General features: G+C 57.2%; 1 protein-coding gene across 7 annotated transcripts in view; it reads left to right on the top strand.

The window, feature by feature from the left end:
- The first annotated feature begins 2,288 nt into the window (after positions 1 to 2,288).
- The window catches only part of AHDC1 (AT-hook DNA binding motif containing 1), a 63,749-nt gene continuing 46,925 nt past the window's right edge, over positions 2,289 to 19,112 (top strand). For 4 of the 7 annotated variants that reach the window (XM_054571824.1, XM_054571823.1, XM_054571822.1 and 1 more), the window contains exons 1-3: positions 2,289 to 2,558; positions 2,793 to 2,893; positions 15,521 to 15,635. The gene's annotated coding sequence lies outside the window, so the exon portion shown is untranslated. Of the gene's footprint in view, positions 2,559 to 2,792; positions 2,894 to 15,008; positions 15,636 to 19,112 lie in introns of those variants that run through there. The other 3 variants (XM_054571820.1, XM_054571819.1, XM_054571821.1) reach the window with 3 other exon arrangements.

Below are 19,112 nucleotides of genomic sequence, written 5' to 3'. Positions count from 1 at the left end.
CTTTCCCCTCCCATACCTTTCCCAAACTCCTCTTCATCCCAATCCCCCTACGGCTCCCTATCTCCCTGAAGCCATCCTGTATTACCCCATCCAATTCCTTTCCAAAACTTGGTTCAGATTGGCTGGGCTCTTCATGGAGAGCCTAATAGGTAAGGATGTGGGGGGGAGCTAAAAGAAAGGGGAATATGGGTTTCTTCTGTCCTCCCCAATGTTAAATTCTTTTCTGTGGGGGACCAAGTAGGGCAAGATGCCAAAGCCTCATCTATTTGCAATAACTTTAGACTCAGACTTTGTTGCTGCGTAAGGGCCCCAAACAACTTTAACCACTGCCTTCATTAATATCTGACCTTATAAGACTTCCCATTCAATGCATACATCTCCAAAGCCAAGGCTTGCCTGCAAGGAGAAACTGCTCCCCAAAAGGGGCCTTTCTAGTTGGCCATGCCAGCTCAATGAAGCCAGAGCAATAGGTGTACCATTTAGAGCTCTAGACCTCTCCCACTGCTACTGCTACTGCTACATCCCCCCCCCCCCCAAAGGCCAATAAAAAGTGCTCCTGCCCAGATTCCTTCTCTTGCCCTCCAGGGATTCCAGACCATCCTAGAAGAGGAGGTTGGAAGAGAAGGAGGTATAGGGAAGTTGGTGACAGGAAGCTGCATTTGGCAAAATGTCACCTCTGTGCCTTTGTCACATGCTGGCCCTTACCCTACCTCACCCCGCAGGGCCAAAGGAGGAGTCAGAAACAGGTGGACCAAGGACAAAGGTAGTGCTGGAGGAACTTCAGACATGGGGCAAGACAGACAAAGCTGACAGACATGGGCAAAGGATGTCAGACACGCAGACAAAGTGGGACTAGCTCAGGACCAGTCAGAGCCGATGTCGGTAGACACTGAGGACAGGACAGCGACCATGCATTATTCATCTCTGTGTCCTCTGTGAGCCCCACACAGACACTGGGAGAGAAGATCAGAGAGAGGCCTGGGGAGTCACAACTCTGCATGGCTCAGAGGTTAAGCAGTAGGCTTTGCTCTACCACTTCCTAATTGGGGGACCTAGGCCTAACAGTGCCTTCATCTTTAGAAATGCTAACAGCACCATTTCTCCAGGTCTTTGCTGGACTCAAGGGCCCTGTGGTGTCCAGAAAATGGCAGCAGCAGCAGTTCTTCCTGGGCTATCCAGCTACCTCCCCTTGGTAACCAGGCCCTGGCAGTGCACATTCCCATCTGTGGGGATGGGCCAGGCAGGGGGCCCAGAGCTAGGAGCTAGGGGCTGGATAACAGATGTGACCTGAAGAGGAGGTAGGTGAAAGTGCTGAGCCCAGCCCCCTGGCCACAGCGGGAGCTTTTAACTGTTGAATTTGAATCTTGCTTCCTGACACAATGAAAACGCTCAGTCGAATTCTAGAAGTATATGCCTTGCCTGTGCACTTGCACGTGTGCCCGCGCAGGCAGGCGCGTGCTCGCGCTATCTGTGGATTTTTCAGGACTTTTGTGCCCTTGCTGCTCTTGGACTTCTAGCAAAACTAGGAGTTGGGGGGAGGCGGAGCGAGGGCGGGGGACGCTAAACCCGGAGCTCAGCTTGAGACGGGTTCACCGAATGAGGAGGAGCTGGTGGGGTTGTGAGTTTTCTGGAACATGCCTCCCGCGGCAGCTCTTGCACTTTACCCAATAAAAGACACCATTTCAGAAAGGGAGAACGTCCCCAAATTCACAGAGCTTATCCTCCTCTCTCGTCTCTTCCTCTTCCATTTAATTTGGACGCCCCATAAAGTCTCAGGTCTTTGGCTAATCCCTTGATCCTCCGTTCGACTTTCACGCCATTCTCAGACCCCGCCCCTTCGCTCCCACCCGAAAGCTCCCTCGAGCCAGAACCACTTGCAGGGGACAAGAAATTTGGGAAACGCTCCCAATCCTTGGGGAAAACCAGCACCCCTAAGTAAACGAGGACGCGATCCTGCTGGAGGGATCCGGGCGCAGGGTCGCTGCGGGATTCAAGCCGCCCCGTCGGAGAAGCCGCGCGGCCCCGCCCGCCCCGCGCGCGGTGCTGCTGGGGCGGGGACTACAAGTCCCGGCGTGCTGCGCGCGCGCTCCCCCCTGGGGTTCCGGATGGTGAGCGGCGAAGGTAAGGCGAGCTCGCAGAGGCAGCGGCGGCGGCGGCGGAGACGGAGAGAGGCAGGCAGGCAGGGCGAGGGCGAGAGACGGAGGGAGGGAGTGAGCGAGCGAGGCAGACCAGACAGACAGACAGGCGGGCGGGCGGGCAGAGCGAGCCACCCGCCAGGCTGCGCTCAGTCCCTCTCGCAGCGGAGAGAGCAGAAGGCAGGAGGAGGGAGGGGAGGAGGGGGAGGGAGAGAGAGGGAATCCAGCTACCACCACCCGAAGCCAGCGTCTGCTTTCTGTCCTCATTTCCTTTTCCCACCCAGCTCTGAGAGCAGAGAAAGGCAGAGAGCAAGAGAGGCAGAGACAGTCGGAGAGACAGACAGACAGCCAGAGAGAACGGGAGGGAGGAGGGCGGAGGAGGAGGAGCAGGAGGAGGACTACGCGGGGCGCGTTCCCTCCCAGGTTTGCAATTGGGGGGTGGGGGCGGGGGTGTCCAGGACTGTGAGAGTGTGTGCGCGGCGGGAGGGGGGTAACGTGGGGGGCGCAGAGAGCGAAGGAGTGATCGAGGTGGGGGGCGCCGCGGGAGCGGGGGGCCGTGTCCAGCGGAGTTAGCGGAGGAGAATGTGAGCTGAGGCGCGAGCCATGCTGTCAGCAACAGCGGGCGGCTCAGGGCTCCTTCACGACTCCTCTCCCCAGCAGCCGGGCGCCCGCGTCGCTGCTGCCGCCGCCGGAAGACAGACGCCCCCCAAAGCCCCTTGCCTGGCTCGGACCCACGGAGCCGGCAGCTCAGCACTCCGGTGAGTGGCGCCTCCTCCCCAGCCCTAGACCCCCGCTGGGGACCGGCTGGCCGGGCTCTTTTGTGCAGCGCGCCAGTGGGGGGCCCTGCGCCCCCTCCGCGCGCCCCGGTCCGGTCCGCCGGACCCCGTGGCTGCGGTGCCCGCGGTGCGATCGGTCTTTGTTTCCACCGGGGCCCGCGGCTCGGCTGGGCTCGGCTCGAAGCCTGGCAGGCAGTGCCGGGAAGGGGGAGGGGGAGGTGGACGAGAGGGGGGGTGGGGAGGGGGGGTTCTCGGGTTTCCTGGCCGCCCCGCGGCTCCCCCGGCTCGGGGGCGAGGTGCGCGCCCAGCGCTGCCGCGCGCCCCCTCCTCCTTCCCCCTCCCTCCGTCTTTGGATTTAAAACTGCAATTTGCCTTCCAGCTTGCTGAGAATGTGTGGGGGGGGAATATAGGGGGGACCGTGGGAGCGGAGAACAAGGCTGGATTTTAGGAACGGCGCTGGGAAAGGGGGGACTGCGGAGGGAGGAGCCCCTCCCTCCAACCCCCAAATCCCAAGGTTCCTCTGGTGCTCTGGGAGTTGAGGGGCGGGGACCTAATGACCCGGAGGGGGTGTGGGGCGGAGGAGGGATTTGGGGGCGGCCGGGCCGGAGGGGTTGGGCCGCGTGCCCGTTTACCTGGCGAACAAAGTCGGCTCACTTTTGCATAAATAAATAAATAATCACCTATCAATGTGTTTCCTCTGGGGCTCTGATTGACTCGGCCCCCTCTTTCCCAGGGGGTGGGGTGCTGAGTGACAGCTGTCAGCCCCCTGGGCCGGTAGCTGGGGGTGAATTGCTGAATCCCTCCGCTTTCTGGCTGAGGGCGCCTTCCCCTGCTGGGTCCTGGTCCCCAGGCAGAGCCAGAGGGGCAGGGGGCTGGCTCTGAGTCTAGGAAATAACCTTGTTTCCTGTTCTACAGGAAAAGGGATAGCAACCCAGAGTTTGGGGGCTGGGGATAAGGACTGATGGAAGCTGGAGGGGTTCCCCAGCAGCCTGACCCCCCAGCCTCCTGCCAGGCGAAGGGGCCAGCTGAGGGAGGAAGGATGTGGGCCTTGCTGGCCGGAGGCGGGAGCTGGGGCTGTCCCTGAGGCGGCAGCGGGCACAGAGAGGGAGGAGGGAGGGAGAGAGAGAGAGAGAGAGAAGCGGGGGCGGGAATTCTCTACCGCAGACCCTGGGGGCCAGGGCCAGATGTGGAGGGGTGGGGAGTCCCTCCTCCCTTCTAGCTTGGGGGCCCTGAGGCTGGGCTGGGAGGGGCTGAGCCTGGTGCCCTCGGTTCTGCACCAGTGCCTGACTGGCAGGGCCAGCTGAATTTGGGCCCAGGCGTCACCCTGGGAGGCAGGGCTGGGCTGCACCAGCCTGGTCCCTGAGCACAAGGAGGGACCCTTGGGGGACCTGTGCCTGTCTGGCTGGGCAGGCGTTTCCCGCCGGACCAGTTGGTGTCAGGCGGACTTGGCCCCAGCTCCCTGGGCAGAGCTCAGGGTGTGAGGACAAGCACTGCCTCCCAGTCAGGGTGGCCACATTTTGTCCACTGCTGCCACCAGCGGGGCGGGGGCATGTGCCCGGGCCTGGACAGAGTCCTGCCAGGAGCATTGGGGTGTTTCTATTGTTGGCTTGTTCCTGCACTGTGTGGCCCCGTGTGTGTAGCTTTGTGAGCTCGGGCTGGAAGTGAAAGATTACCAGTCTGTCCACCCCCCAACCAGCGCTTTGGGGGGGAGGCCGGATTGTGGTGGTGAGTTGTGGGGGACCCCCCAGGCGGCATGTGCATGCGGCTTGCTGTTTCCCTCCTTTGAGCAGATGTATATTTATTTTTATAGTAATGGAAAATCAAACTGGATAGTAAGTTGAATTCATTTTTTTCTCCTACTGTGTCAATAGTTAGAATAACCCTCAGAGACTGGTGAACTTCTTGCCCCAGAGCTCCCACCCTTCAAAGGTTGCAAAGATCAGTGAGGGCATGAGCTTTGGGGGACCAGTGAGCACCAGTCCAAACCAGTACTCCAGTTTCTCTTGGTCTGATATTGGAGCTGGTGCCCAGGTGGGCAGGCATTGCTCCCTCCCCAGGCAAACCCCCACACCCCAGGGTGAAATCTGGTCTCTCAGCCACCTCTTTGGTCAGTACCTAAGCTGTGCCCAAGTCCTCAGGGACATTCTCTGGGTGGGCTCTTCCCCCACTGCCTAGGCTCCCGGGCCACGTGCTGATATTTATTTTCTGTAGTAAAATCCATTTTTAATGCCGTTACTTTTGAAATAATATAGAGAGAAACAAATGTGATGTGTTTAAGTTGCCCTCTGTGAGTTTTTAATGTGATCTATGGCTGAGGTATGATGGAAGGAACTGTTGGGCTTGGAGAAATTTGGTGTCATAAAGAAAAAGAGCTTGCTGTTTATTATGGTTGCTGGGCTGGGGGGTCTGGAATAGGGTCATGGGGGCAGGGAGCCGCAGCCTCCCCGCCCCAGGTGCTGTGGATGGACAGCATAGCTTCTTAGTTTGGGGGTATAAAGGTTCCAGGATTATTTTGCATTGCTCCCCAGCTTTTAAGGGCCGTTTGGTGAGGGAGCTTTGGAGTTGGGGGGCTTTGTTCTCCCCATTCCACCTGCATAGATCTTGGCAGGAAGCCTTCTGGAACCCCCTGCAGGTTAAGTGGATGGGGAGCTTGGACTTGGATACTAAAGGAGATTAAGAGATGGGATCTCCACCTGATTGTGGTGGCTGAGCTACAGGATTGAGGGGCAAACTGTCCCTGACAGAAACCAGAGGACATTTTTATTTGGGGGGGCTGCTCTGGACTGGCAGAGCCCCAGAGGGACATTGCTTGTTCTCAGGTCTGCCTGGAACACTGACTTTGGGCCACTCCCTCCTCTTGACTGTGTTTGTCATTGGACAGGGGCTACCTCCAGGCAAACCTGATCTCCCTGATTCCCTGCCCCCTCACTACCCCCAGGTCACTTTTCCTTTTTTTTCTTTTATTTATTTTTCTTTTTTACTTTTTGATTTGTGGACAACTCTGTGTCTCATGCCAGCCAACCACCCAAGACCAGGGGGTGCCATGCCTGCGTACCAGATGCCCAGGCACTTATGGTCTGGTTGAGTAAGGTCAAGCAGGCTCACTATTATGGGATGAAGCCCAGCTCTGTCTCTGGGTCCCCTGGGTCTTTTGGGACAGAGCCTGGAAGGGGAAGCTAGGATGGGATGGAGCTGGGGACTGCGGGAGGGAGCATGGGTAACATTGTTGCTAATGTCAGCAGATGGGCCCCCCAGGGAGAAAGCTGAAGGAGAATGGGGGAGGTAGGAAGGAGAGAGACCCAGGCAGCCGTTTGCTGAGTGGAGAGAGGGAAAGATGGTGACAGAAGCCAGTGATGAAGGCATGAGAAAGAAAGGAGCGAGAAGAGCAGGATCACAGCCCTAGGAGGTGGGGACCAGGTGACCAAGAAGGCCTAGGCACATGCCACTCCCCAGGCCACAGCCCGAAATGAGCAGGCACTGAGGGCCTCTCATCCAAGATCAAATGCTGGGATTGTTTTGGAGGAGAGACGAGCAAATGTCTCTGAAAAGAGGGAGGAGGACAGGTGGGGGAGAGAGAGAGATTCCCACAGGAGGAGGGAGAATAGGGAGCTGTGTGGGGGGTTGGGGGGGGGGATGATTCCAGGGGTCTCTAGATTCATGATTTTGCCCCAGAGCAGCATCTCCGCTCTGTCTTCTCCAAATGTCTGTGGACAGAACAGAGCTCTTCTTTGGACCTGGGGGCGGGGCCTGAGGCAGGTTCCCTGCCCCACAGGTTGTGGGTGCTCTATGCCAAGAGGCACCAGAGTTTTAAAAGTAGGGAACATTAGGGTCCCAGAGACGCCAGGGGCATCATCCACTTGGGCCCCCCTCCCTTGTTTGACAGGAGGAAACCAAGTCCAGAGAGGGGAAGCCACTTGCCCAATATCGCAGACACTTGGCAGGGCCAGGCCTGGGACCCAGACTCTGAGCTCCACCTCTCTGTAGCTAGAGAATTGGAACAGCTGCAGGGGGCCTCCTGGGCTCAGAGGGGGGCTGGAGCCTGGGGAGAGGAGCAGGCAGGCACCCTTGTGGCCAGAGCCCCCCCAGGGGAGGGGGAGGCGCCTCTGTGGGGAGAGAGAGGGAGGGAGGGGAGAGAGGAGGGGAAACAGTGAGTCAGGCTTCCAAGAGCTGAAGATGAGAGAGCCAGCGCTAGGAGGGAGAGGGCTGGGAGGGCTGCTCTGAAGCAAGGAGAGGGAGGGGGCCCAGCCAGGGGCAAGGAGAGCTCTGGAAGGAGGGAGCCCGCCCCTGGCCCTGGCCCAGCAGCAGGCTTGTGCTGTGCAGAGGGCGCCGCCAATACGGACTTTGCCCGTGGTAGGTCAGGAGGGAGCCAGATTCTACCTCTGCAGTGTCCCTTTATTTCCCTATTATTCTTCATTTTTGCTCCCACCCTAGGGTTTCAGGGGGCAGTGACTGTGTACTCTCATCCCTTCCTCAGTTTCTCCATCTGTTGTGGGATTTGGATGTTGAGCTTTTCTGGGAGGGAGACTAGGGGCAGAGCATCCTGGGAGGGTGTTACGGGATGCAGTCTCCAGCTGCTGGCTTTGTGCTGGGAGCACTGTTGGAGCTGCCATTGGTGCAGGATGGGGTGCAAGGTCTTGGGGGAGGCTCCCTGTCGGACCCTCTGAGTAACTGGGCCAGGGAGTAGAGGTGGCTGGCCATGAGTATTGGGGTGCAGTCTGTGTATATGAGTGAGTGAGTGAGGTGCTGATCTGGTGACGTGGATGAGCTACCTGGGGCCAGTCAGGATGGCCAGTGCCTAGACAGGGCCAAAGTCCCCACATGTCCAGAACCACCTTCCACTTGGGGTTGGGGTGACACTCATGTGATTCCCCCATATCCCTATGAATCAGAGGCTCTGAGGAAGTTGGGAGGCGGGAAGAGCTCCTGTGGGGAGCTGGTGAGAACTGCCTGTGCAGCCTCTCATGCCTAGAGCTGGGACCAAAACTGGAGAGATCCCCAGGGACTGCCTGGAAGAGAGTATGGGAGGAGCGCCCCCGCCTCCCCCAGCTAATGCTCCCAGTCCTTCGTTTCCCCAAGGTCTGACATCCCTCTGCCCCTCCCTCCTGAGTCCCAGCATCTCTTCCATTGGCTAGGGGATAAGGAAGGTGAACACTAGGGATCCCTCTCCTGCAGGGCCTGGCTTTGGGGAGGAATGGTGAAGTGAGGGTGAAGTGAGGGCCCCCCTGCCTCCTCCCTTACACACATAACACAGACTCAGCTGCAGTGAGGCCCTCCTTTCTCTCTCTCTCTGCTCTGGGGTCCTTGGCCTGAGAGCCCAGGGGAGGGGCCACTTTTGCAGCTGGCTGGCCCTAACTCCCAGCTCAGCCCAGCTGCTACTGAAGCTTCCAGAAGCTGCAGCTCTGCACCCCTTCCCCACACCCTGAGCCAGGAGGCACCTTTGCTGACCTGGGAGAGGGTGCCTTGGGAGTGAGTAGGCACCCCCACTCACAACAGACATCCAGACAGATGGGTGGTGGAACAGATGGACAGAGACACCCACACACAGGCAGACAGAGAGAGACGGACAGATGGACCAGGATGGGGAGAGACGGACAGACAGAGGTGCTGGCGGAGAGAAGAGTCAGAAAAATGGAAGGGCCTGGGGAGAGAGAAACAGAGGGACAGAAACTTGGAGAGAGGGCGATCCAAGAAGGGCGACCAGGTGACTGAGAAGGGAAAAGGAGGGATGTGGGGGAGAGAGAGGCAGGAAGAGATAAAGAAAAGTGGGAAACCCAGACAGAGAGAGAGGAGAGACTTGAGGCTACAAACCACAAGCGGGGATTTGATGAGAATCTGGAAGGTGTTTTCTCCTGCTTCCCTCCCCAAACCCCCAGGCCAGCCAAGTCTCCATTCCTTCCACCCCCAGCTCAGTTTCCAGCTGCTAAAGAGGTCAGGGAGACAGAGAGAGAGAAGCAGCCCGGAGACCCCTCCTCCCTGCTCTTTTCTGCAGGGGAGGGAGTCGCTGAGAGAGGCTCTCCCAGCCCTGACCCCTACTCACAGATGCATATACCTCTGGACTCTTGGAAAATAGCGTCTCACACTCACCCCTCACTGGGTGTATGTTTCCTTGTCTAAATGCACTGCCCTCTCACTCACACCTGTCCACACAGGCCTTGCTTCACACACACACATTTTATGACACACAAACCTCCGCTTTCACACGCATTTTGAGGCTCACAGGCCTAACTAGTGAACACAGACCTGTGCTTCCTTACCCATACGGGTGGTGACATAGTCCTTGCCGTGGGCTCTCAGGATATGTTGACACACACAGACAGTCACCTTTCACACATGCCGTGGCAGTAACCAGAGAGGGGAGAAGGTTCTTTCTAGATGTGAAGATCAGGGTTCCCAGGGAGCAGCAGGGGTGGGGTTGGTATCCCCTCTCCCTCTGACCCAGCTGTCAGGGGAGGGTGGCAGGAGGCCTCAGTCGGTTGGAGCCCTCCTGGGAAGTTGCAGGGCTGGGCCTGGACACAGATAAATTGGCTGGTGGGTTGCATGGTATGAAAGAGCTGAGAGTTGCTGAGGAGGTATGTGTGCATGTACAAAATGCACACATATACACTGATGTAAGGGATGGAGAGTGCCTGTTACGGTGTTTGAGAAAGAGACCTAGTGTTTGGGAGATGGGACATGGGTGTTACAGGGGATCCAAGGTGTGTGGGGTGCGTGGGTATGTGCGTGGTTTTTAATTGTCAGGTATGTATGTGTGGATGCATGTGTACATGGCAGGTGTGTGACTACCTGGTTTTTCAGAGTGTGGGGATGTGTAATGCATGTACATATGTGAAGGTATAGGGCCCTGGGCATGAGCTGCATGTGTGTGAGGGTTCAGTGTTATGTGGATGTGAAGGTGTGTGGGGTATTTGTGTGTGAGTGTAGGCGGTGTGCATATAGGAGGGGGTAGCTGCCTGTGTGAGGCCGTGAGTGTGCAGCCTGGGTTGGAGGGCTGTTTTCCAAGGCCAAATGCTGCTTGAACAGAGGCCATCAGCGCAAACACATGTGAAGGGGCTCCAAGGCTCACAGTTGGGCACTGACCCACACAGACGCACAAGGACAGACAGACCCGCCCCTGTCCTCCCTCTTCCTCTCTCTTGGCGTCAGTGGTTTTCAAAGGAGCTTCCAGGAGGACTGTTTGCTGTGCAGTTCGCCCGTTCCCAGCCCATGCCTCTTCAAACACAGCGATGCCCTCCAGGCAGCTTTGTGGAGGCTCCTGCCTCAACCATCTGAAGGCAGATGGGTGGGCTAGGATCTGCTGCCGTCCCCCAGGGAGCGAGGAGGCGGCTGCTCCTGGGCCTGGGCACAGGCTGAGACAGATGGACTGCCTTTCTGGACACCCCCGCACAGGGTCTGGAGGTGTGCCGGCAGCCCCTAGTTGGGCCCTTAAGCAGAGGCCAGGACTCTGCCCTTCGTTTCCCCCGGGGACGCCCATCCTCACCCTGCAGCTGCATCACCTGTCTGGGCACAGGGAGCCAACTACAGCCCCTACCACCTCCTAAATATACAAAACTGCACCCCCCACACTTACAGCTCCAATACCCCCAAACACACAGCCATCCTCCTACAAACACACAGTCCTAACACCTCCACAGACACATGGTCACTCCACATACAAACACCTTCCTGACACTCAGCTGCCTCGTATCACACACAGCCCAGACATGCACCTAAACGCACAACCGCCACATATTTTCAACCCTAATGCTTAACCAAAATCCACATTGTTATGATCCACATATACTGCAGCCCCAACACTTTGCACATATGCAGACCCAGAGCCTCAACAGCTCACTAGCACACAGACTGTCCGTGTAGCCCCAGCACCTTCCCAAACACATCTGTCCAGCCCCCTACACCTTCCCAAACACCCAACTCCCCCCAGCCATGTACAGAGGTACATTGTCTCAACTCCCACTCAAATGAGAACACACACTGTAGCCATGCCATTTACCCCAAACACACAGACTTAAATAGCTTCAGTGCTAGAGTATCTCTAAACAGATAACATCCCCCCAGCTTCTTGTACTTTCCCAGGCGTGCGCGCGCGCGCGCGCACACACACACACACACACACACACACACACCCCCACCCCCCCCGCCCATTCTCCCCATCCAGACCCCAACACCTCCTCAAAAAAGCAGTCCTTTGTACATTCCCAATAGGCTCCAGCTCCAGAACTTTCCTCAGCTATCTAAGAGCCCAGGGACAGCCCACACATACCTCTCTCCAAACACCAACCCCACACTCACACATACATACAGCCTCAGTTCAGTCACAGCCCTGCTCCGTTCACCCCTTAGAGCTCAGGAGCAGCTATTCCCTGCTCCCCTTGCACCCCCACCTCACCCTGTCACATACCCCGCCTCAAAATGTCTGCAGCCCTCACTCCCATCATCACACATTCCAGCACACCCTCCCTCCCTAGCGCTCTCCATCACAGCTTCCCCCAGCCCACCTTGTTCTCCCCAGACCCCCGCCCAGGCAGCCTCAGCCTCGCACACACTCTTACATGTTCTTGTGTGCTCTCTCTCTCTGCTTCCCAGACCTCCCCCACTTCCCAGAGCCTCCTCTGCCTGAGGAGGCATCTCCACCCCCCTCACTGCCCCAGGCCTTTCATTCCTGGACAGTGAGGCTGTACATCTGGTTCAAAGCTGCCCCACCCAAGACCCTGTGCTCTGGGCACCTTGGCCTGGGCTTTGGGGGATTGGGGCCTCTGGGGGCTCTTGGCACCTGGTCACTCTGGTTTCTCAGCCAAGAACTCTTTGAGTACCCAGCCCTACCCTGGTTCTGGCATGTTTTGGATTGGGGGGGAACAAGGAGCTTTACCCCCCAGCCCGTGCTTTCTCAGGTGCTTGCTGAATTCCCCTCTTCTTGGCACACCTGAGAGGGACATTGGGCCATGGGCTTCAGGGAAAGAGATAGTGAAGGTGTTGGTTTGCTATGCTCCCCCCCTGCCCCCCACCCACCCAGGCTTGGGGCTTGGTCTCCCTGGGAGTCAGTTCCGACAGTGAAGGTTACTTTACTAGACGCATGATTTTAAACGGAATCTCCACCATCTGTTCCACCCCCTAATTACAGATGCACAGAATCCGCCTCAGAGGGCAGCATGAGGGGAGTGATTTAGAGGCTGAGCTGCTTCTGCCCGCATTAGGGCTGGGGAGATTGGGGGGGGGGCCTCTGGGTATTGCTCACAGCCTCCCCAGTACCATATCTTTCCCAGGGGCCCCTTGTGCCTCATTTGTTGCTGGAGGAAGGCTCCTAGGAAGGCTCCCCTGACCCCTAAGACCTGACAGATAAAGCAACTGCAGTGCTGAGGGAGGGGTCCCTGAGACATCCCTTGTGTCCCAGGCCCCAAGTCCTAGGATGCAGGCTCCATTAGAGCCTTGAAAAATTCAGTGGATCGATCTCCTGCCTGCCTCTTGTGCCCTGGGGAGCCACAGGCGCTGGCCTGGCCCAGCTGTCTGTCCACTCCAGGGGTAGCAGGGATTGGGGAGAAAGGGAAGGGTTGGTCAGAGCTGAGGTGGGGGCAGCCAGGCTCTAGCAGCAGAGGACATGGGCAGGCATGCCAACATCCACCAAGTATGTTTGCACACATGTGCCCATCCACTTTGGCACAGCTGGCATGCCTGACGCCAGCCTGAGCCATTCTCTGTGGGACTGGACCAGCCCCACGGGCCAGAGGGGATGGGCCAGGACCTGGGCCTAGCGGGTTCTGAGGAACACTAGGCTGCACCCTGAGGATGGGCTCTCCTTTGCCCACGGGCGCCAGGGACCTGGACCCTAGCCTGCTTGGTACTTGGTAGTGGCAGTGGCAGTGGCAGCGGGCACACTGCGGTAGATGCTGGAGCATTCACTGCTGGGAGGAAGGGAGTGAGAAAGGGAGCGAGGTTGGGCTGGAGGAATTTTAAAGATTGCTGCAGGCAGGAGGGTCTCTGGAACCCCGTGGAGCAGGCAGTCATGCAGAAGTAATCCTATCGCTGCCTGGCTGGAGGAGTGGAGGGGACAGGGGGCGGGAGAGGAAGGATGGGCTGCTGCTACCCCTCTTCCACCTCCGCCCCTGCCCCAGCCAGCTGTGGAGGGAGCCAGGGACCCCAGGGGCCTTCACGGAGGAGGCACCTTGTCTTCTCCATTCCACTTTGGCATGTGCCCCTGGAGGGGCAGCATTGCAGCTGTTGCTCAGCTCCGAGCTCTGGGTTTTATAAATAATGCAGCTCGGAGGTGGGGGCCAACTCAGTCCCTGGTCACCTTGGGTCACCCAGTGTGGTGTCTCCAGATGACAGACCTGTGGCAGAGCCCCTTCCCTTCCAGCCTACTCTTCCTCTTTCGCTGTGTGAGCTTGGGCCAGAGGCCTGGCCTCTCGGCCGGGGGTGGTGGAGGGTGGTTAGGGGCAAAGGAGTGTGGAAGAACCCAGAAACCCCTGTCCTTTTGTTCCACATCCCAGCCCTCGCAGGTTAACTGGCGTCTGGCTTGGTGAATCTAGGCTGGAGAAGGACGGCCTGCTTTCCAGGGCCTCACCCATTCCAGCCCCTCCATTTTGCAGATGGAGTAACCGAGTCCAAAGAGGAAAGGATGGCCAAAGCCAACCAGCTGATGAACACCTTCCTGCCCCATTCTGCTGTCACTCAGGCTCTTCTCAGCCTCAGCTCAGCTAAGAGCAGGGCTTGGGGGGGGGGGCGGGGGATGTTTGGGAAAGTGGTTGCGGCTGAGAGGTTGCCATGGCGATGCTGCAGGATGCCGAGCTGAAGTGGGGGTCCTACAGGGTCTCTGGGGCCCCCAGCTCCACACCCCTGTGGTCTTCTCCTCCCCATCTTCTGCCCCCCACCCAGATGCCTGTCAGGCAGCTCTGGTGACAGGCTGGGTGGTGACAGGTGGTGCAGGTGATGGGCTGGGTGGGTGAAGAGCTGGGTGGGTGACAGGTGGTGCGGGTGCAAGGCAGGCAGGTGACAAGCTGGGTGACGGGCCCTGCTGATGACAGGCAGGGGGTGTGGCTGGCGAGGATGCTGTCTCCTGGCTGGTGGCCTGTTGCAGCCCCCCCACCCTCATGCGTGTGTACATGCATAGACTCTGGGCACAGAGCTTGGGGCTAAGATACTAATGAGGCTTATTATGTGCGGAGGGGCAGGTGCCCAGACTCACTAATGAGAGTCCTTTAATGAATAGGGGAGACAGCTGGGGGCTTCGAGGAATTTGGCTGGCCCTCCTGGGCTGAGGCCCTGGGGGTCCTGATCTGGCTGGAGGATGAGCCATCCTCCCCATTACTCCGGCCACTTGGGTTTACATTAGCTTTCCCCACAGTTGTGATAACTACCATTGTGCAACCGCTTACTACACTGCCCAGCTCCTACAAGCATTTTCTCATTTCAACTTAACAATTGTGTTGTAGGAGGAAGCCACTGTCACCCATTTTACAGATGAGAAATCTGAGGCTGAGAGAAAGCAAAGGACCTCACATAACAAGTTTCTGGTGCAGCTGGGATTTTGATCCAGATCTTTCTGATCATTCTCCTCTTAACTACCAGTAAAACTGAAGCCTTGGTCCAGACCCAGGCACTTTCTCAGGGCTTCAGTTTCACTCTTCTGGAAAATGGGTGCATCGCAAATGGGTAATCACCACAGGCTCTTCAGTTCTAGCTTGGGTGGCTTCAGGAACTCCTCGAGGTAGCTGCTGCAGCCTGACCTCATCTGGCCCAGATTCTGGGTGACACCCCAAGACTGGAAGGAAGGCAGGCCTTAGTGCTAAGGGAGCTGAGCTACAGAGGGGGAACACCTGGGATTTCTGAGCCACTTCCTGCTTCGCACAGTGGGGAGACTGAGGCCTGGAGAGGAGCAGCAACCTCCCAAGGTCACACACCCTTTGAGCTGTAGGGCCCCACGGGATCCCAGGTCTCCTTGCCTGTTGAAAGGGCGGGTCTGGGTGTGGTACCAGGGCTGGGAGGTACCTGCTGCTGTGCCCCACCCACCAGCCTAGCTTCTTCCCTGGAGGTTGTGAGTCTTCAGCTCCTGGGAGGGTGCAGGGGGCTGTTGGCTGCCTCTTTAGGGCCATGCCCCCTCACCATCAATCTGGCCTCCTAGTGTCAGTTAAGCCCTCCTTTTGGAACTTGTTGGTGTGGAAACTTCCTGGCAACAGCTGATGGATGAGTTAGGGCCTTGGCATTGGCCTGGGGCCACAACATGACCCTGGAGGGACCAAGCTGGTGCTTGGGGGCTTGGAGGAGAGTTTAAGGGAGAAGAATTAAGCTCATAAATCTTGAAACATCTCAGTTTTTCTCCTTCTGGACCCTACTCTCGTACCAAACCTGCTCTCCGGCTGCTCATCCAAAGCTGGGGGGCTGAGGGAGCCCACCTGCCCCTTTTTCCCTCCAACTGATGCTTACCGGCTTCTGAAATTGCACCCCTATGAGGAAGGGAGAGCTGCAGCCGCTGCAGTTGGGCAGGATAAGATCTTGTATGTCCCGAGTACTGGATTTGGCCTGTGATTCATAGTGGTAGGTAGGGCAGAGGGCTTCAGTGCCTGAGTTTCCTCAACCTGGGGTTTGAAATTCTCTCCTGGTACCTATCTGCTCATTCAGGAAGGAGCACTAAGACCAAGAGGGATTGCGCAGCCGCAGGACACATGGCCCTGTCTTCAGAAGCCCCAGTCTGAGAGAAGCACAGCCTTGGCCTTGGGAGCCCTCAAACCCAGAGGTGAGGTCTAGAATCCAGGCTGGGTGTGTGCTGAGGTTCAGGCGGGTAATGGGTGGTGCTGGCCTGTGATGAATTTCTGAAGCAAAGGCTGAGGCTGGGGGAAGTCCAGAGGAAGGGTAGTGATTTGTCTGGGGGGGTTGGGGAGCCATCTTTGTTTGAGAGCAGGAGCCTGGAAGGGATTGGCTTTCCCACAGGCCTAGGCAGCAGCAGGCTAGAGTTCTGGGGCCCTCCTAGCTCCCCAGGGAACTGACTGCTGCCTGGCCCTGGGGACCCAGGCGTCCTGGCGGGTGAGGGCGGGTCTCCAGCAGGCGTCCTGCCAAACCCTGCAGCCTGCTCACCAGGAATCTTGTTGCTGAGAGATGGAAAATCCCGGCTGGGCCTGCAGCTCATCCCTCCCCTCCGGGAGGAGGAGGGGCCGAGAGATTCCTTCCTGTACCCCCCTCCCATCTGGGGCAGGGCCCTCCTCAGCAGTGGGTGGGGCTGGGGGGCCCAGGACAGGCCTCTAAGGCTTGGTCACATGTCCTGGAGCCCTGCCCAGCCTGCAGTGGGCACCAGGGCACACTGGAGGCAGAATGGCTCTGGTGCAGCAGAGGAGGGGTATGGGTGGGGTGCTGAGGGCAGAGGGGACCTGGGCAGGGGCCCGTGCCTGGCCCTGGCCCCTGTGGCTCCCCCAGGGCAGAGGGTGAAGAGTTGGTTCTCTCCTTGGACAGGAAGACGAATGATCCCATTATGGGAGCGTGATTTTATTCCACGTGTCACGGAGTCTGAGATTAACTTGCTCACCAGTCTGTGACAAACCCCTCACACTCTCACACCCAACACATACATACATGTACGCACACGCACACACTCAGGCACATAGACACGCACATATCCTTGGTCTCACAAACGTATAGCCCACAAACGCAGATAAGCATTTTCATGCTACAGCACATGGCAGAGGTAGCACATGCAGAGACAGCAAGCACATACTCACACTTAGGTACACTGAGAGCTAGACCCACAGCCTCAAAAGCGCAACATTCCCTCTTATGCTAAGGCCGCATGGACACACAGATACAGACAGGCATTCCAGGGGGGATGCTTGCAGCCATGCTTAGGCACGCACAGATCAAGGGCACACAGTACCCTTAGACACAGATACACTGAGACACACAGATCCAGACACAGTCATGCAGACAGGCATAGACAACAGCCACACACACTGAGACAAAGGCCCAGATACATACAGAGACAAAGACAGGCACAGACACACAGCCGGCAGTGCGCACACAAGCACAGACGTGCACACCCAGACACAGACAAAGACAAATAAATGCCCAGAGGTTTTGCTGTGGACCGATGTAAGGCACACACACATCTGGGCTTCCTCCTCGACCTTCCTGCCCGGGGATATGATAATATGGTGCCTGTGGCTCCAGGGAGAACTCAGGAATCTTCTGCTCAGTCAGAACCCCCTACCCTGGGCCCAGGGCCAGCCCCCACCTCTGGCACCGGGCCTGTGGCCGAGGCTGTGGCAGCCACACCCTCAGCAGAGCCCTGACATTTCTTACCTTTCCCTCTCCACTGGCCACTCTCTCAGGCACACCATCTCCTTCTGCACATGCTCCTAACACCCTCCCCCCCACATACTTCACGATTTCTTACTTGCACACCCCCTCAGGTGTCCCCTTGTCTTTCTCAGTCACCCCCCGCCCCAAGTATACATGCACAGCCTTCAGCACACACACTCACAGTCTTCATGACTATGACACCCTTATCTTTTCTTACACGGACCCACACACAAGTAGTGCACACCGGCTCCCCACACCATCACATCTCTCACGGACCCCCACACGCACACATACATGACCCTTCACAGGCTTCCTCACCTTCCCTCTCACGCGCTAATTCACAAATGCAAAACACACGCACGCTCTGCCGCACACATCCTCACCACTTGCTCCCATGTGTGCATGTGCACACACACTGAGAGCCTCCCTCACACCATCACTTTTCACCCTCTGTCTCTCACAAACACTCCCTCTGCCAAAAGTATAGCTCTGAGGCAGAGCAGCCCTGACAGTGTTTGTCACTGTTCTTCATTGTGTCCTTGGCCTTCCTGGCCTCGGTGTCTTCCCCTCCACCTCTGTCCCTGTGTACTGTGGCCTTGTCAGCTTTCTGTTTAGCCAACAGTTATATATGGAACATGCTCTTGTTCATTCGACAAATGTTGATCGAGTACTGATTTTGTGTTAAGTGTTGGGGATACAGCGGTAGCAGTGACTCAGGCCCCTCCTTCATACAGCTCTCAAATTTTGTGACTAGTTTTGTTTGTTTGTTGCTTGTCTAGTATGACTAGATTGTAAGGTGATCTTTAACATTGGATGTTGAAGAATGTGCAGGAAAAATATGGGAAATGGGTTCCAGGCAGAGGAAACAGCATATGCAAAGCCTGGAAATGAACCAAACTATTATACGTATGTTGGGAAAATGGTTTGATGTACAGAGGCTAGAAGAGAAGCTGCAGAGTAAACAAAGGCTTAATGTCTCAGAGTTTAGATGCTATGCTCAGAGGTTTGGGTTTTGTCCAGTGGGCCATCAGGAGTCATGGGGAGTCTTTAGTGACAGGGTAGGGCGGGGAGAGAATGGAGGCAGGGAGGCTGGTAGTACAGTGAGAGGTTTTAGTAGTACAGATGGGAGATAATGCTGGTCTGACCTAGAAGAGGCAAGCAGGATGGAGAAGAGAGTCATTTAGAAGCAAGGACTGGTGGAGTTCCAGTTCCAGAACTGTGACCCTGGAAAGAGTCACAAAGAGTCCAATAGACTCTTTGAGCTGGGTCCATCATGTGAGGATGCGACAGTGCAGGAGCCACGCTTATAGTAAATGCTTACATAAACGATAGCCAGTTTTCAGTTACCAGTAGGACGTGGGGGACATCAGATGCAGAGATTTACTGAGCACTTCCCAAGTGCCAGTTATTCTGCCAGGTGCTGGGCCACGAGGCGAGATATATCTGAGTCTTCAGGGAGCTCATGCACCTAAAAACAACAGCTTATACAGACAACGGGGAGAGGCAGGCGTAGGAATGGGGACAAAGCACCCTGGGAGGTTAGAGGAGGATGAGGCAGCACCTGTTGGGGCTCTCTGGATGGCTCATGGAGGAGCATCCGTTGAGTCGGACACTGAAGAGTCTGGTCCAACTTGGGCAGGCAGAGGGGGGGAAGGAGCTCCAGATAGAAGGAGGCTTGTGAACAAGAGCCCGAGGGCAGGTTGAGGAGTCTAACCTGGCTCTTGTGTGGGACACAAGAAGGGGGAGTCATGGGATGGCATTATGGACGGGAGACCGTGGGGGCCAGGCTGAGAGGGGTGTCAGCACGGACCTGAGCTGCACTCTAGAAATACCGCGTTTTGGTGGTGACGTGGAACATGCCCATTAGAGATGCTATTGCAGGCTCTGCCACTAAACCATTGGATGATGGCAAACAAATGTCTCG

This window comes from Pteronotus mesoamericanus, unplaced genomic scaffold (assembly GCF_021234165.1).
Source record: "Pteronotus mesoamericanus isolate MK-2021 breed Mesoamerican mustached bat unplaced genomic scaffold, CSHL_Meso_final contig_221, whole genome shotgun sequence".
Taxonomy (NCBI): Eukaryota; Metazoa; Chordata; class Mammalia; order Chiroptera; family Mormoopidae; genus Pteronotus; species Pteronotus mesoamericanus.
The sequence above is the reverse complement of the archived record's forward strand: the minus strand, read 5'-3'. Positions and strand labels throughout refer to the sequence as shown.